The sequence below is a fragment of the Sturnira hondurensis genome, unplaced genomic scaffold (assembly GCF_014824575.4).
Source record: "Sturnira hondurensis isolate 20B ecotype Veracruz unplaced genomic scaffold, ASM1482457v3 Scaffold0002016, whole genome shotgun sequence".
Lineage (NCBI taxonomy): Eukaryota > Metazoa > Chordata > Mammalia > Chiroptera > Phyllostomidae > Sturnira > Sturnira hondurensis.
Window position 1 is genome coordinate 755,054 of NW_028074647.1, and position 18,335 is coordinate 773,388.

General features: G+C 38.6%; 1 non-coding gene across 1 annotated transcript; it reads left to right on the forward strand.

The window, feature by feature from the left end:
- Positions 1–2,075: 2,075 nt before the first annotated feature.
- On the forward strand, positions 2,076–2,179 carry LOC118981711 (U6 spliceosomal RNA). The gene has a single exon (XR_005065401.1). It is a non-coding gene; the product is annotated as a U6 spliceosomal RNA (small nuclear RNA).
- Positions 2,180–18,335: the final 16,156 nt, after the last annotated feature.

The window sequence follows — 18,335 nt, forward strand, 5'->3', positions numbered from 1 at the left end:
CATGCAAATAGACATGGAACTACGTGGTAAGTACAAGAATGGGTGTTAGTACAGGATGCTTTAGCAACACAGATAGAGGACGTCTTATTCAGATTAGGTGTTGATAGGATGACTCATGTAGTTTAAAGGTGTGTTGAGGTTTTACAAATAACTAGGAAGTAGTTGGGTGGAGAAAGGATTCTATTGGGAGTTCCAGACAAATAGGAAAATATATATGAAGTCATAGAAGTATTAAAGAGAAAGCAATAAAAGGGAGCATCAAACAGTTCAACACAGGAAAGGATGAGATATGAGGCAGTAGAAAGGGCAAGGGCCAGATAATCTAGAACCTTGTTAGCCTGATAAACGGTTTTATCCTGAATCACTAAAGAGATACTGAAAAACTTGTAGCAGGAGACTGATCTAATTTATCTGTACATTAGTGGTCTTGAAACAGTGGTGCAGAGTCAAACAGTGAAAGTATCACTTGAGAACTGTTAGTAATGCACATTCTCAGGCCTGACACCATACTACTGACTCTGAGCCTCTGGGAATGGCCCCAGGAATTTGTGTTTTAACAAACCCTCCAGGCAAGTCTGATGCACACTCAGTATTGAGGACAATTCATCTAGGACTCTGGCTGCAACAGATGAAAAATGCGTTGTTGGAAGTGGAGGAGGACAAGACTGGATGTGGGGAGAACAGTGAAGAAGCTATTACACAGTTCATAGATGATGTAGGTGCTGAAAATTCTACCTCTGGAAATCAGATCATCCTTAATAAATCTTGTAGTTTTCTTATTAGTTCCTGGAGCTTTCACTGGTTGCAGCCCTATTTCCTGACTGGTTTCTCTTTTCTTGTAATTTTGACCTAAAACATCAAAACTATTGCTGAAAAGAACACACACTGGACTTAATCCTGTAGGCCTAGTGTTTTTGAAAACCATTTGCATGATGTAAAGGGCTTTCACAATCTGAACTCAATACAACCTCTTTGCAAACTCTTTTCTTATGGTGCTTTGTACAGGCTATGCTTTCTGCTTGGATGCTGTATTTGACTGATTGGGCTGCCATACAAAATATCATAGACTGGGTTACTTAAAAAATATAAATACATTTTCCCACTTCTGAAGGTTGGAAGTTTGAAATTAGTGTGCCAGCACGTTTGGGTTCTGTTGAGGAATCTCTTAGTGTCTTACAGACAGCCACCATCTCATGTGGGAGAAAGAAAGTGTTGGTACCTTTCCTCTTCTACAAGAAGAGGGTACAAGTTCTGTGGGGTTAGAGATCCATTCTTATGGCTTTACTTAACCTTAATCACATCCTTAAAGAACTTACCTCCAATAGTGTCACACAGGGTTAGGACTTCAACATATGAATTTTGGAGAAACACAATTCAATCCATAACAAATGCCCTTTCTCCACTTCCCAATTGATAAACTTCCATATATTCCCTTTGAAATTCAGCACACATCTCTTCTGTTTCTATATTGTTCCTTGGTGTCTTTCCCATGATGATAGGAAAGGATTAGCCTTCAGTTCTGTGGGAAATGTTGCTAATGAAAACTACTAATACCCTAAGGTGTTGATGTATTGGGTTGCTGAAAAAGTTTGTTTGTTTTTTTCCATGACATGGCTGTAATAGCACTTAATTGTCTTTAACTTCATTAAAAAAAAAACTTTGTTAGATTGTATTGTGACAGCTGTCATATCAGCATACATTTAAAAAACTTGTTAAAATTGGTGATTTTCTCTGTAGCCATTTTAATTTTGAAGGTGGAAGAAAATACACAACATGTTTGGCATATTGTTTTATTATTTCAAGAAAGGTAAAAATGCAATTGAAACAAAAAAATTGTGCAGTGTATGGAGAAGGTGCTGTGACTGACTGAACATGTAAAAAGTGGTTTATGAAGTTTCATGCTGGAGATTTCTGACTGAACAATGCTCAATGGTCAGGTAGACCAGTTGAAGTCAATAGAAAACAAGTTGAGACATTAATTGAGAACAACCAACATTCTACCACACAGAAGATAGTCAACATACTCAAAATATCCAAATCAATAAAGTTATTGGTGCAAAGGAAAAATGTGTCTTGTGCTTGCTTCAGTACCACATATACTAAAATTGGAACAACCCAGAGATTAGCATCTTCCCTGTGCAAGGATGACATGCAAATTGGTGAAGCATTCCATATTTTTATCAAGGAACGTGTATGAAGGACACATGGACAAAGCCAAAGAAGGTAGGTTTGAGGGTGGGAGGTGGGGATGGGTAGGGCTGGGGTATATAGTTGGGTGGAAATGAAGACTATTGTACTTGAACAACAATAAAAAAACCCCAAATGTGTATTTTATTGCATGGAAATACCTAATTAAAAATTTTGGCCAACCCAATATAATCAAGTTCAGGCTGTAGTAGTTCTTTATAAAGGACCTTACTGACTCTTGAAAACCTGAGTCTTAAAAATGCATTATTTGTACCCCTGTTTTATATAAAAGAACAATATCAGTAGAGGTTCAAAATTGATGAGGAAGTTCAGTTCATGGTTGAAACTTAGATATACCCAAGAGTGACCTCTAATGTAAATCATGGACTTTGGATGATAATGACTTGTCAGTGTAAGTTCATTGATTGTAATAAATGTACTATGCTGGTGCAGGATATCCATAGTGGGGAAGGTTGTGCTTGTGTACAGGCAGAAGTTTTTGGATACTTCCGGCACTTTCCATTCAGTTCTGAATTGTATACTTATCTATAAAATGAAATTTATTTTATTGTTTTTAAAGATTTTATTTATTTATCTTTAGAGGGGAAGGGAAGGAGGGAAGGAGAGAAATATCAATGTATGGTTGCCTCTCGTGAGTCCCCTGCTGGGAACTGGCCTGCAACCCAGGCATGTGCCCTGACTGGGAATTGAACCATGATCATGTGGTTCGCAGGCCCACACTCAATCCACTGAGCTACACCAGCCACAGCAAAATGAAATTTATTAATTAATAAAAATTCAGGTCAATAAGCTAAAAAACTCAATTTCTCTCAGTAAATTGTAAGTAAAAAAGAACATGGGTCTCAGTAATGAATAAGTTATTAACATCTTATCCAATGATTTTCGGGAAGAAACTGATAAATTGGTATATCAGGCTTTGAACATATTGATAAAGGTAGTATGAAAAAGGATTCTGTGGTCAAATAAGTATTGAAGCACTGGGTTTAAACAAGCCAAACAAGTTTTTTAAAAGATTTTTATTTATTTATCTTTAGAGAGAAGAGAAAGGAAGGGAAGGAGAATGAGAGGGAGAGAAACATCAGTGTGTGGTTGCCTCTTGTGCGCCCCCTACTGAGGACCTGGCCTGCAACCCAGGCATGTGCCCTGGACCGGAATCAAACTGGTGACCCTTTGGTTCGCAGTCCAGTGCTCAATCCACTGAGCAATCCAGCCAGGGCAAAATCAGATCAGTTTCTTATAGTATTCTTTTCAGAGCACTCAATATACTGGAATGCAGAATGCATGCTCAGAAGTGGGAATATTTTAAGAAACACTTCTCAAACGTATTTGACAATGGAACCCCAGAATACTTTGGAAATATGGCCGAGGTTATGGGAAACCACTGGACATAGTTTTCATAATATAGTTACATAATAATATATTTGAATTTTAGAAAGATTAGTCTGGGAACAATGTAAAGGAAGAGTTGTAGGTGATCCACAAATAGGGCAAGGGGACCACCTAATGGGTTATTATAAGAATCTTAATGGGAAAAGATCGAAGCTTGCTTAGAACAGGAGGGTGAGAGTAGAGTAGAAAGTATGATCTGTTCTCACATGGAACTGAATCCCAGATAGGGCTTTTTTGAAGCCCAGTTACATTTGGTTACTTAGTGTATTTGCTATAAATACAGTCTCCAAAGGGAACTTTAGAAAAGATTTCAGGGATTGTGTTCTGTATATTAAAACAGGTATTTGTCTATGGCATGAGTCGGCATAATTATGCTCTGAACCATCTTCACATAGAAGTGTGTGGGGTGCTTAGGTCCTGTTGTCCACTTCTGTAAGCTATCCTTATATGTGTTTCTATGGTAACAACATCCCTACAGCTGCTGGCATTTCAATGTAATTGACTGAGACACCACATTGCAAATGCGGGGCTCCTGAAAGTTGCCCTACACTTGTTCCATAAAGGTGATTGCTGGTCTTTTATTGTCCATTCTAGCTGTAAAAATCCTAGGGTAACAGTTTCTTAATAAAACAAAGGCAAGTTATTTGGTTTCCTGAGAGGAAAAAGTGGTTTAAAGAGCTTTAGAAAAGTATGGCTTTCTGTGAATTGTCTGATTATCTGCAAACAGTTACTCCAGAAAATACTTCTAACTTCAATCTTTTGGTACCAGTTTCTTACTGAATTCTACTCTGCTAAAAAGTTGTGTCCTCTTGCACTGAATTTAGTGGCCTAATGGACTACTTTATAGTCAAACTGATTCAAAAAGATACAAAATAGGACTAATGCACAATCACTTTTTGCACTTTTTAAAATTCTAATGTCTTTGAGACACTGAAATAGAGAACAGGCTGACAGTGACCAGAGAGGAGAGGGGAGGGAATTTCAGGGGAAAGGGGGAAGGGTATACAGGAACAAGTATAAAGGACACATGGACAAAACCATGGGGGATGGAAATGGGAGAGAGGTGGGGAGGGCTGGGCGTGGGATGGGATGGGAGTAAAAGGCAGAAAACTGTACATGAATAACAATTAAAATAAAATTTAAAAAATTCTAATGTCTTTGAAATGCTCAGGCCAACCTGGACGCTACAACAACCTCATCCCACATGGCCCATGGTAAGATACCTAAAAACTCCAACCAATAAGAATAATAATACTGATAGCAAAATTAGAGACAGTGTGCTACAGTGGAAAATCAGCTGGACAAGGTGTCAAGAGACAGAAAGCTCTCTTCTTTTCTCCTTGACCAACTCATTGTATCACTTTTGACAAAGCATTGTACCTTATTCTTTGAAGTATATTTCTCCATCTGTAAAATGAGTATGCAGATACTTACAATAATTGACTCAGTAGGATATTTTGAAATAAGTTGGAATAAGTGTTTATATTTACAGTGCACTTTCACAATCATTACCTTATTTATTCATATGCTTATTTTTTCCAACAAATATCATTGAGAACCTAGTATGTGCCTGGATTTCTTCCAGGTCCTGAGAATACAGAGGATCCTACCTACAGGAAACTGCTACTCTAGTTGAGAACACAGGTAAGTAAAAAGGAAATTGAAGTACAATGTAACAAATGCTATGAGAGGCACAGCTGTAGGATGCTGTGAAATCCTTGCAATGGCTCTGTGAGACAAGCGGAGAAGTAGTGATCATACCAATTCTACAGATGAAAGACTCAGATTCAACAAATAATATGATTTATCCAAGATTATATTGCTAGTTAATGGTAGTCTGAGAACTTGAACCCAGTTCTCCTGATTCCTTGGGGTAATCTTTCTACTGCAGAACCCTATCTCAAGTGTTATCCAAAATAATCAAAGTGAACTATGTGTATTGACAATGCATAGGCAATGGAGTACACAGTCTTGTGGGACTTACAAAAATACTAGTGGGATGGAAGCATGAGTAGAAGATTACATACATGAAAAAATTCAGAATCATGTGATAAAACGTCACATTGGATAGAGACTTGGTGATCTCTTAGGATCGTAACACTACGAGCCTCAAAATATTTAGGAATGTTCATACTTTTTGGCTTTGGGGCTAGACCCATCTATGGATGAGGAGACCCCAATCAAAGGCATATATATTTTTCCTTGACTTATTATATATATATATGTATTTGGGGGAGTGAGAAGCAAAAGGAAGTGGTAGGGAAAGAGAAAGATATTAGGGAGAGTGAACCACGATCCCTCCTCCTTCCATTAAAGAAGTGGGAAGTGCTTAAAAGTAGGAAAGGGGAGGGCTTGTTAAAGTAAGGGAAAATACTTGTCTCCAGCTGGAAAGAATGACTGAGATGAATGGGAACTTTGATGACAAATCACTGCTAATTGTGACTGAGGTTAAAGGAGGTAGTCAGGGGACAGTAGTATCCTAACATGGCAGGGAGGCCTAGGCACAATCACGTTATAAAAAATGTACACTGAAATTCTCCTTTTTCTACAATCCATGGCCATTTTCATTTTTGCCATTATCATCACCATCATCTTAATATTTTAGGGCTCTAGTCACTTACAAAGCACTTTCTAATGAATGTTTTCATATAATACAGCAATTTTGTCAGGTAGTTATGAGCCTTTACCATGCTTCAGATGAAGACAGTGATTTTCAAAGAGGTCAAAAAATTTTCCCAATGTCACTCAGCAAGTAAGATCCCAGCTATTATTGACTACCAATCTAATTAACAATTCTGAGATCATGGCAGATCCTAAATGCATGACATTTTGATTGGCATCTTCCTAGGGAAATTTTAGGGACTTGCTTTCATCCCATTAGCAACACATTTTCAAGTCATTTCTTAGGGTTGGTTGCTTCTGAAAAGATTTCCACAGATGGCTAACCCCATCTATTTTGTTTTCAATTCTTATTATCCCAATCAGAGTGACACTGCCTGACCTTGTCCCCCCAATTCTGGATACTCATCCTATATGGAGGTATGTAGCTTTCTATCCCTGACTGACTGGCCTACAAATACAAGGTAGTAAAATTATTTTAATGATGAGTTTTGAGAATGCCCTCTGTTTCACCTTTTGTTACATGCTGTTTCATTAATGATGTAGCTAAGCCTAACACTTGGAAAAACACAATTTAAACTATGTAATCTCTTTCTTGCCCCACTGACCATGCTGAATAATTTTCAGCTCTTCCTTTTATGGTTTTTCCTCAAATATTTGGAGACAAATACCATGCACAGTGACTAACTTTTTCTCAGCTACACATATCAAATCGCAGTCCTAGAGGCAGGAGATTGAAGGCAGGGACCAAGTGTCTTAAAAATGGCCTTTTAGGTCCTGATTACTGGAGTACAATCTTTCATTGCATGAGGTCAGCACATATCATTTTATAGGTGCTTATGATATGTTTGTATTATTTATCATCAGCTTATAGGATGTTCAGTGCTGTGCTAGCCACAGTCTGACCTAAAGCTTTAAAGTTCTTAAAGATCATCTCTATCAGCCTAACTGGGTGGAGGACTGGAGGCAGAGGAATCTGAAATACCTGCTAGAGCTCTGTTGTTTAGGTGAATGCTACACAGAAGTCAAGCAACAATTCAAACTAATCACTGCATTCTAATCAGGGTTTCCAGGTGAAGATAAATTTCCATGTATGGGGATTTTTTGTTGGGATTCTGGCTGATGAGGAGATAAATTCCTACCCACCCCCCTTCATTTCTCCTTTTATTGAAAAAAAAAAAAAGCATGTAACACTTGATCAGGAAGCAACATGGCTACCTAGGGACAAACACAAGAGATTTCATCCCAGTTTATTGGAACAAGCTATGGGAACACTGTATTGTTAAGAGAGCCACAGTATGGTCTGAAGAGAGGACAATAAATACAAGCAGGAGTTTGATTTGGAGGCTTTTGCACCTGGCAACAATTTGAATCATATTTGGAGCCATTTTGAGGAGAGCTATGAAATGATGAAAGGCTAGAAGGAAAGGTTGCAGACAAGGGGGCATTTATATGAACAAAGTCTTACTAATTGTTTTCACATTTGGGGTGAAGTAGAGCAGCACCAGGTATTTTCTGCAGACTAGATAAGAACTGGAAACTACAAGAAGAAGGGTTTGGAGAATTCAGTGTTTGGAGCCTTTGGGGCACATTCATTACAGGTGTCATTCTTGAGCTCTATTGTGTATTGGTTGTTATGATTTCAGATCCACTTGTTTATGACTTAAGGGAAGTTGTTTTGATCTAAGGGTGAATTTGTTTATATTGAGGAAGCTGTGCCAGGATGCTGTCGAGAAACAGTAGCTCAGCTGTTGATGGGCACCACTGGAGACTTATGGATAAGATCATATGGAAGAATGGCTATGATGTAATGGACATTTAAATTTTAAATACAAAAAGTCAGTGAGGACTTAGAGTGTTCAGACTGGGCAAGGCTAATCTTTGCTGATCTAAAAAGTTCTTTAAGGACCTTGAGACAATTACTCCTGCCATGCAGCCTCTTGGTCAGTAGTGGTTTTTAACCATGCAGCAGTCACAGGAAGGGAATGGACATCTGTTCCTGCTTTTGTGAGGCTACTCCTTAAAGGCAGTGGCACAAGCTGTGTAACGGTTTCTGAACCAATAACTTCTGGAGCATCCCACCTTGCCTGCCAACACCACTTCCATTGCCTGCTAGCTACATGTCTATTAGCAAGGGAAAGAAGCCAGCAACTGATATCCAGATTTTAGTTGGAAAAACTGACTCTTCCCAGAACCAGCCTTTAGAAAGAGACACTTCAACTAAATCTGGACTTTATTTCTTTCATCTTTTTTTGCCCAGAACCACAGTGTAGTTAGTCTTTCATTGGTTTGGATTATGTTATTTTTATTGGCTTTTAAAGAGACATTATTCCATATGCTATTGACTTGTATGAGGAGGACCCCCAAAAAAGCAACTGGAATTATCTTCTGGAGGGCAGGTCCCTTATAGTACAAGCTTTTCCCACTAGATGAGTGTTTGAGGAACCCATCTGTATCAGTGTGCCAACTGGCATTGTTGTGAGAGGCTGTGTTCAGCTTCAGTTAATTTTTTGGAAGACTTTCAATGCATTTGCCCATTTCATGATGGGTGATTTATGGGTGCGCCTGCTCACACCATTATGAATGTTCAACAGTTTTTTAACCCAAAATGACATGATCCCAGTGCCCACCCTCCCTATTTACCTGATTTCACCCCAAGAGAATTTTTTTTAACTTCCCAGCATGAAAAAAGTCCTCAAAGGGAAACTTATTGCTGGTGTGGAAGAGGTGAAAAAAAAATGGCAGAAGCACCAAAATGCATCAAAACCAATGAGTTCAAAAACTGTTTTGAGCAGTGGAAAGAATGTCTCGATAAGTGTATTGCATCAAATAGAGAGTACTTGGAAGGTGGCTGAAGTTTAAACATATAAGAATGAATACACAATTTTTTATAAGTAAATTGTTTTGAGGGGTTCCCCCTTATAAATTATTATTATAAATTATAACTTATGCTATGAATCTGTGTAAGATAAATTGGCAAAAACAATCTTAGTCTCTTAGAGTAATTTTGCTGTAAACAAACCAAGCTCTTCTATGAGTCAAGCATTCCTCTAGTAGCTTTACAACCATAACGTCATTATAACCATTTATCAGGTTAGCACTATTATCCACATCATTTTACAGATGAAAAAACAAGCTTGGCTTGGAGAGGTAATCATTTGTTCAATATTATGAACTAACAGTTCTAGAAGATTCCAGCTCAAATTTGACTGACTCCTTAATATACTGTGATACTGTTGTAGAAAGGCTTTCACACTGCCTCCCAAATCATTGGTCATCTCTCTTTTCTGGACAATGAAAGACCAGAGTAGCTGTGGTTTGGCCTAAGTGCAGCTCTTTCTAGCTCCTTAATACCTGGGCAGAGATCAAGACCATCCTGGCCCGATTTCATACAGCTTTGCCTTCAAGAGTCCATGCTCCTCACCAAAGACAAAAATGTGTGAGAATTGGAGATTTTCTGAAATTCTGCCACCTATTGGCTTCTTCTTTCAGAATAATGTAAAATAATAATGAGAATAAATGTCACAAATGCTGAGATATGTGACATATTACCTTAAATTGTTAAATTGCTCAGCAAAACATTCTGACTAGCATAATAGCCTTACTTTAAAATCTACAGGGTCTGGCCATAGCGGGTGTGGCTCAGTGAATGGAGTGCCAGCCTGAGAACCAAAGGGTCACTGGTGCGATTCCCAGTCAGGGCACATGACTGGGTTGTGGGCCAGGTCCCTGGTGGGGGGCACATGGGAGGCAACCTCACAGTGATGTTTCCTTCCCTTTATTTCTCTCTCCCTTCCCCTTTCTCTAAAAGTAAATAAATAATAAAATATTTTAAAAATTAAAAAGAAATCTATAGGGTCCAGCAGAAGTAAAGCCTGCTTGAATGTGATTGGTAGGGTAATAATATGGGTGTAATAATTTATAGTTTTAACTTGAACATTTCACCTGAAATGTCATAATGGTATGCTTGAGTGTGATATTGTTATGTTACAGAATTACATGCTCACAATTTTGTAATAAAAGCTTTTGTAATAAAAAGGCACATATTTGTGCTGGACCCTATATACCTCTCTCATTCCCTGGCTGGTTGGCTCAGTGTTTGGGCACTGGCCTGTGAACTGAAAGGTTGCTGGTTTGATCCTTGGTCAGGGCATATGCATGAGTTGCAGGCAAGGTCCCTAGTTGGGGGCGTGTATGAGACTACCACTTGATGTTTCTCTAACACATTGATGTATCCTTCCCTCTACTTTTTCCTTCCTTCCCCTCTCTCTTTAAAAATAAGTGAAAGTAGCCCTGGCTGGTGTAGCTCAGTGGATTGAGCACAGGCCTGCGAACCAGTGGATCGCGGTTCAATTCCCAGTCAGGGCACATGCCTGGGTTGCAGGCCAGTTCCCTGCAGGCCAACTCCCAGCAGGGGACGCATGAAAGGCAACCATACACTGATGTTTCTCTCCCTCTCTCCTTCCCCTCTAAAGATACATAAATAAATAAAATCTTTAAAAAAAGAAATAAAAATAAAAACAACTGTGAAAGTAAAATATTTAATATTTGTACCTCTCTCTTGATCTTGGATGGAGTAAGGTTGTCTTGGGTATCAGTGACAACTTCCAAGACAGAAGGAACTTGTGAGGGCCCCATATTTAAGAAAGCTATACAGATCACTTCTAAGTGCTAGTCTCAAAGCACATTTCCAACCTGGGAGTCTATAATTCTAAAAGCATTCTCACTGTATCAGACATTCTATTTGTTCACCAATTCAACAACACCCCTTTTTTGGTCACAGCAATTCTGTTCACAAATTGGTCTACAATTGTGTTAGATGATACCCAAATACAAATGATGAACTCTTCATAAACAATGCTGGTCCAAGTTTCCTTTGGCTTCGTATGGACTTTTGTGGGACTGAAATGATGGATTCTGCCTTTATGGGTAAGGAAAACTTGTACTCCCATTTATGTACTCTTTTAATTGATTCAACAGCTTTTATCATGAAAATACTATGTGTCTGACACTGTATTTAGCTCTAGGAACACAAAGGTAAATATGATATTTCTATATTCTAGGGCTTAAAATCTAATTGGACAAGATGGACACACCCAGGCAAGTGTAATAAAATGTTACAGGGAACCCTGGCTGATGTAGCTCAGTGGATTGAGTACAGGCCTATGAACCAAAGGATCACAGTCAGGGCACATGCCTGGGTTGCAGGCCAGTTCCCAGGAGGGGACACAAGAGCGGCAACCATACATTGATATTTCTCTCCCTCTCTCCTTCCCTTCCCCTCTAAAGATAAATAAGTAAAGTCTTTAAAAAATGTTACAGGGAATATTAAAATGACCCAAGAACCAAACTAAAATAGCTCCTATGTCTAACACTCAAAAATTTGAGCAACAAAATAAAGTGAAATAGTATTGGATTATAACCCAAAGTATAAAATAATACACATAAGTCCATGTGGGTATAAATAAATGGTTGAATAAATAAGTGAGGAGAAGGAACAAATTTCCCTTATATAAGAATTCCAATTGAAAATGTGGAGGGAATGAGAGAAATGTGAAGTCACTATTGGAACACTATAGTGATAAGTGCTGCAGGCCAGAAATGATGAATGCTAAAATTAATTGGTGAAACTTTAAGGTGAAATGGGATATTTGTATAGCTTCAAAGTATCCCCCAAATATTTGTTAGTTGCTGTGATGGTTTTAAGAAACATTCACAAATTCTTTGATGCTTCTTCTTCCAGGAACTAGAATTTTATTTCTTTCTTCTTAAGTGTGGGCTGAACTTAGTGGCTCACATCTAACAAATACAGTATAGAAAGTGAAATATAATGAATTTACAGTGGAGAAACATAGCACTTTGAGAAGAAAAATCTGACCAGTACTCTTCAGAAGTATCAAGAATATAAATAACAAAGGAAGAGTGAAAAACTGTCCTTAACAGGAGGAAAATAAGGAGACATGACAGACAGGTAAATGTAAGTGGGATCTTGGATTGGATCCTGGAATACAAAAAGAATATTAGTGGAAAAACTGGTGAAATTGAAATAGCTCTATAGTTTAGCTACTATTATTGTAATGATGTTAATATCTTAGTTTTGATGAAAATACTGTGACTTTGTAAAATGTTAACATTAGAGGAAGCTATTGAAGGGTTTATGGAAACTGTACTATCTTTGCAACTCTTCTGTAAATCTAAAAGTATTTCAAAATCAAAAGTTTACAAGTGACACAGGTGCATGAAAGTAAAAGCAGACTTTGATGTCACTGGAGGGTTTTCCAGGGGAGGTATCACTTGAGTTGCATCTTAAAAGAAAGATATTTGTTATAGAGACAAGGAAAGGAAGGCCAGTGCAGAGAGGACATTCTAGGTATGGTGAGCTCCCTGGGAAAGCAGCAGAGGTACAAGATAGCTAACTAGTTTGGAGAAACAAAGTAGCTGTGGGATTTGGAATTTCTCTTTCTTAAAGATACATTATCCTAGATTTCCACCTCCAACTGAAAGTGTTCTCTTCCAAGATCAGACTAGCACAGGGGGATGCATGTTGAACATCTCAGTTTCATTTTCTTTTCTGGGTATTTTCTTTCTTTACCTGTGTTTGCTCATTGATAGTAAGCTGTCATTCTGGTAAGCAGAGATACCACACATGATTAAGAAATAAAAATGGAAAGAGCTAGTGATGGAGTGTTATTTATAACTTGAATAGTCTCTGTTGAATATAATAGCCACGTTGTTAATCCAACTCCTAACACCTTCAAACAATATTTAAAAGCTCCTTAATTATGATGGCGCTTTTGTTAGGTTGATGGTACAAGGACTACAGTGGGGTTAGGGGCACAGTGGGAGAGAAGACATGACAAAAATAGACCCTAAAATAAATGAAATGTTCCAGGATATCCCGTCCCATTGGCCTACTCCCCTCAGCACCCACCATATCCAGTTTTTATTTCCTTAGCATATTTAATGAGTTGTTGGCAGGGGACATATATATCAGGTAAAAAACAGAGTCATATTCTCTAGGACCTGAGAGTAGAACATTTACTTCTAGAGGCTCAGTTTGGAACTATAAGATAGACTCCTGAGATGGTGAATGACAGAGCTGGATCACAGATGGTACCCTCTGTCATTACAGCTCACAAATGGCTTCTGAGCCAAGACAACTACTCATCATTGCAGGGAGATTTTAGGCCTCCTTGTTGAAGGATAGCTTATGTCCTTCTCTGAAGAAGAGCCATAAATGGATTAAACCATGATTATTGCAGTGCAGAGGAAAGAGATTATAGGGCTCTACATCTTCAGGAAAGTGGAGAGAGCCTGCAAGTTTCATGGCCCTGACTACCTGTAAGACATGGCCTTGTGCTAATGTAACAGTCAGGGCTCCATTCTTTTTAAGATACATAACCAGCACAGGGAGCCCAGAGCAAGAGGCAGACCTAAAGATGTGCCATTTCAATGGAAGAGGGCAATTCAGTGTTAGGAAAAAAGAGAAAGTCATTAAAATGGGTATAAGACCTATACAGAACCAGGCCACTTCTGCCCCCAAAGAAGGCTGACTGCATTCTCCTTCCACTGATTACACTTATTCCCATCCTACTTACACAACCTTATCCAAGGAGACATTTTGCAAAATAATGTTTATTTCTGACAAGTAAAGCTTCTTTCAGAGAAAAGTGAGTGAACCTGCATCTGTGTGGTATGGAGCAGGGGCAGGTGGTAAATTTGGCCCATAATGCAAAATTTATTTAGGGTGATGAGGAAAGGCCTCTTAGAGGAGTGATATTGGAGTACAGACCAGAAGTGTTTATTTTTACATTTGGCAGAAGAGCATTCCATGCTGAAATAAAGCAAGTACAAAGGCACAAAGATAAAAGTATACTCAGTGTGTTTGTGAAACAACAAGACCACTGTGGCTAGAGTGGAAGTAGTGAGGGTAAGAATGAAGTAACATCAGAAAAATAGCCAGGGGATAGGTCCTGTAGGCTTTTCTGGGTCACAACTAGGACTTTGACTTTTGCTCAGAATAAAATGGAGCTCTGGCTGGTGTGACCCAGTGGATCGAGTGCTGGCCTGAGAACCAAAGGGTCACCAGTTCAATTCCCAGTCAGGGCACATGCCTGGGTTGCAGTCCAGGTCCCCAGTAGGGGGTGTGTGAGAAGCAACCATACACTAATGGTTGCCTCCCTCTCTTTATCCTTCCCTTCCCCTCTCTCTAAAAATAAATAAATACAATATTTAAAATAAAAAGGATGAAATGGAGAGCCATGGATGGTTTTGAGCAGAGGAGTAACATATTCTTATTTACATTTCAAAATGATCCAATATACTTCATAAGTTATATAGGTGTCTAACCATTATGATGTACACTTCAAACTAATAATATTAAATGTCAACTGGAATTGAAAAATTGAAAAAACATTTAAATAAGTAAATAAAAATGATCCACAGGTTTCTGTATGGATAAAAGCACGGGAGAACAACTTAGGATGGTACTATGGGCATCCCCTTGTCCTTATCTAAGTCAAATAATTTGCCAGGACTCTGGAGACAATGTGAAAGACTTGGAATCTAGAGCCAAAAATTCCACATTTTATTATTTTATTGTAAAATCTAAAGGAGATTCGGGAGTTTTTATTGTTATTAGCATGTACAGCTGCAATGTTTCATTCTAGTTTGCATCCATAATGAATCCACAGAGGAGGGCTGACAATCATTAGATCACAGAAACATTGGGAGGAATTCGCAACAAATGTACTCTCTTGATGTAAGAAAAAGGTAGACTAGTCGTGGTAAGGTAAAAAACACCTTTTACTGCTGTCGAAAGGATAGGGTTATATAACTGTCTGTTCTATTGCTACTCTAGCTGAATCTCATAGTATGTCAAATTCAACATGTACAAAATGAACCCTTCACCATTTTTTCAAAACTTCACCCCCTATTCTTTTCTTTATCTCAGCAAATTAAATCTCTGTCTACTCAAGGCCTCAACCAGTAAAGTGACTGTCATCCCAGACTCTTTCTCCCTCCCTTACACATAAAATCCAAAAACAATTCTTGGGACTTCTACCTCCAAACTATCTCTAGATTACAATAACTTATTTCCATCTTCACCGCCATCTTCTTAGTCCAGGCTACTATCATCTTTTGCTTAAACCACAGTATTTTTCTCCTTTCTGGTTTTCCTGTTGCTAGTTCTCCATGCTTTATCCTCCCAATTAAGTTTCTACCTTGCAGTTAGAATTATTTTAAAATGAAAAACCTGGTTCTTCCATAGGTTTTCACTGCCCTAAGGATAAAGTCCTCAGTTCCTTGTTTGACTTATATTGGGTTGGCCAAAAAGTCCATTGTTTTTTCCATACAATGGCTCTAGTAGTGCTCAGCTGTCTTTAACTTCATTCAGAAAAATGTTGTTAGATTGTATCGTGACAGCTGTCATCAAAACTGGTGATTTTTTGGGAAGCCATGTTAATATTGAAGATGGAAGAAAATACACAACTTTTTTGACATATTGTGCTTTATTATTTCAAGAAAGGTAAAAATAAAACTGAAACACACACAAAAAGATTTGCGCAGTGTATGGAGAAGTTGCTGTGACTGATTGAATGTGTCAAAAGCAGTCTGCAGGACTTCCAGCCAAGATGGAGATGTAGGCAGATATACTTTGCCTCCTCACACAACCACAAGTAGGACAACAACAAGTTTAAAAACAAAAAATAACCAGAACTGTCAGAAAATTGAACTGTATGGAAGTCCGACAACCAAGAAATTAAAGAAGAAACATTCATCCAGACTAGTACAAGGGGCGGAGATGGGCAACGGGTGGAAAGGACTCATGTCAAGGCTGCAGCTGCAGGGCTGGGGCCAGCAAGGCAGGGGCTGGTGGACTAGGTAAGGTGGTGGCTAGTGGAGCGAGTGGTCCCACATTCACATATGGATAAACTCGAAGGAACAACTGGGGAGCGAAAAGAATGCACTGGGTAGTGGGGGAAGTGACTGAAAGCCAGTGGAGAGCTGAGCAAGCAGCATTGTTCCCTCTCAGACCCCTCCCCCACATACAGCATTGTGAGTTGCCCCACCCTGGCGAATACCTAAGGCTCTGCCCCTTACTACATAACAGGCATGCAAAAACAAAAAAATGATTGAAATGAAAGAACAGATCACAGCTCCAGAAAAAATACAACTAAGCGATGAAAAGATAGCCAATCTATCAGATGCACAGTTCAAAGCACTGGTAACCAGGATGCTCAGAAATGGTTGAGTATGGATGCAAAATAGAGGGAAAAGTGCAGGCTATGAATAGTGAAATATAGGAAAATATATAGGGAACAAACAGTGATGGGAAGGAAAATGGGACTCAAATCAATGGTTTGGAGCAGAAGGAAGAAACAAACTTTCAGCAGAACAGAATGAAGAAACAAGAATTCAAAAAAGTGAGGAGAAGCTCGGGAATCTCTGGAATAACTTAAAATATTCTAACATCAGAATCATAGGGGTGCCAGAAGGAGAAGAGGAAGAGCAAGAAATTGAAAACTTAATTGAAAACATAATGAAGGGGAACTTCTCCAGTCTGGCAAAGGAAATAGACTTTCAGGAAGTCCAAGAAGCTCAGAGTCCCAAAGAAGTTGGACCCAAGGAAGCACACAGCAAAGCACATCATAATTACATTACCCAAGATGAAAGATAATGAGAGAATCTTTTTAAAAAGTTTTAAAATAGATTTTATTTATTTATTTTTAGAGGGGAAGGGAAGGAGAGAGGGAAAGAAATATCAATGTATGGTTGCCTTTCATGCATCCCCTGCTGGGAACTGGCCTGCAGCCCAGGCATGTGCCCTGACTGGGAATTGAAACTCTTGTTCACAGTCCTACGCTCAATCCACTGAGCTACACCAGACAGGGCCGAGAATCTTAAAAGCAGCAAGAGAAAAGGAGACAGTTACTTACAAAGGAGTTCTGATAAAACTATCAGCTGATTTGTCAAAATAAACCTTATAGGCAAGAAGGGGCTGGAAAGAAGTATTCAAAGTCATGAAAGGCAAGGACCTACATCCAAGACTTCTCTATCCAGCAAAGATATCATTTATAATGGAAGGGCAGATAAAGTACTTCCCAGATAACATCAAGTTAAAGGAGTTCATCATCACTGAGCCCTTATTATATGAAATATTACAGGGGCTTGTCTAAGAAAATGATAAAAAATATGAACAGTAAAGTGAAAACAAACTTACAACAATAAGCACTGAACATAAAAAAACAATAGCAAACTAAGCAAACAACTAAAACAGGAACAAATTCACAGAAATAGAGATCACATGGAGTATTATCAGTGGGGAGGAGGAGGAGGAAGAATGGAGGAAAGGTACAGGGAATAAGAGCCATAAATATTAGGTGGGTACAAAATATACAGGGTGTAGTTAAGAGTAGTATATGAAATGGAGAAATTAAAGAACTTATATGTGTGACTTTGGACATGAACAAAGGTGGGGGAATGATGAGGTGGGGTACAGGGCAGAAGGGGGGGATAAAGGGGAGGAAAAATGGGACAACTGTAATAGTGTAATCAATAAAATATATTTTAAAAAAGAAAAAAGTTGTTTGCAAAGTTTCTTGGTACTTTTGACATTTTGGCCAAATAATTATTTGCTGTGGGTCTGTTTTATGCATTGGAAGATGCTTAGCAGCATCACTTGCCTCTACCCAGTAGGAGCCAATAACAGGAGATAGCTGACATGCTCCAAATACCAAAATCAATAAAGTTATTGGTGAAAAGGAAAAAAGTGTGTCTTATTTTATGGAAAAAACTAAACAGACTTTTTGGCCAACCCAGTAAGATCCTCACATATGTGGATCCTATTTGCCCCTGTAGTTTCAACTCTTGCAAAATTTCCCTCTTCACAGGAGTTGTGCTCTCTAGGCATACTGAAGTGTTTGACAACTGTGATGGTTAACTTTATGTGTCAGCTGGCTAGGCTACAATACACAGGTGTTTGATCAAACACTGTTCTACATGTTTCTTTTCAGGTATTTTAAATATAAGAATAACATTTAATCAGCAGAGTTTGAGTAATGCAGATTACCCTCCATGTGGGTGGGCCTCATCCAATCAGTTGAAGGTCTTAATAG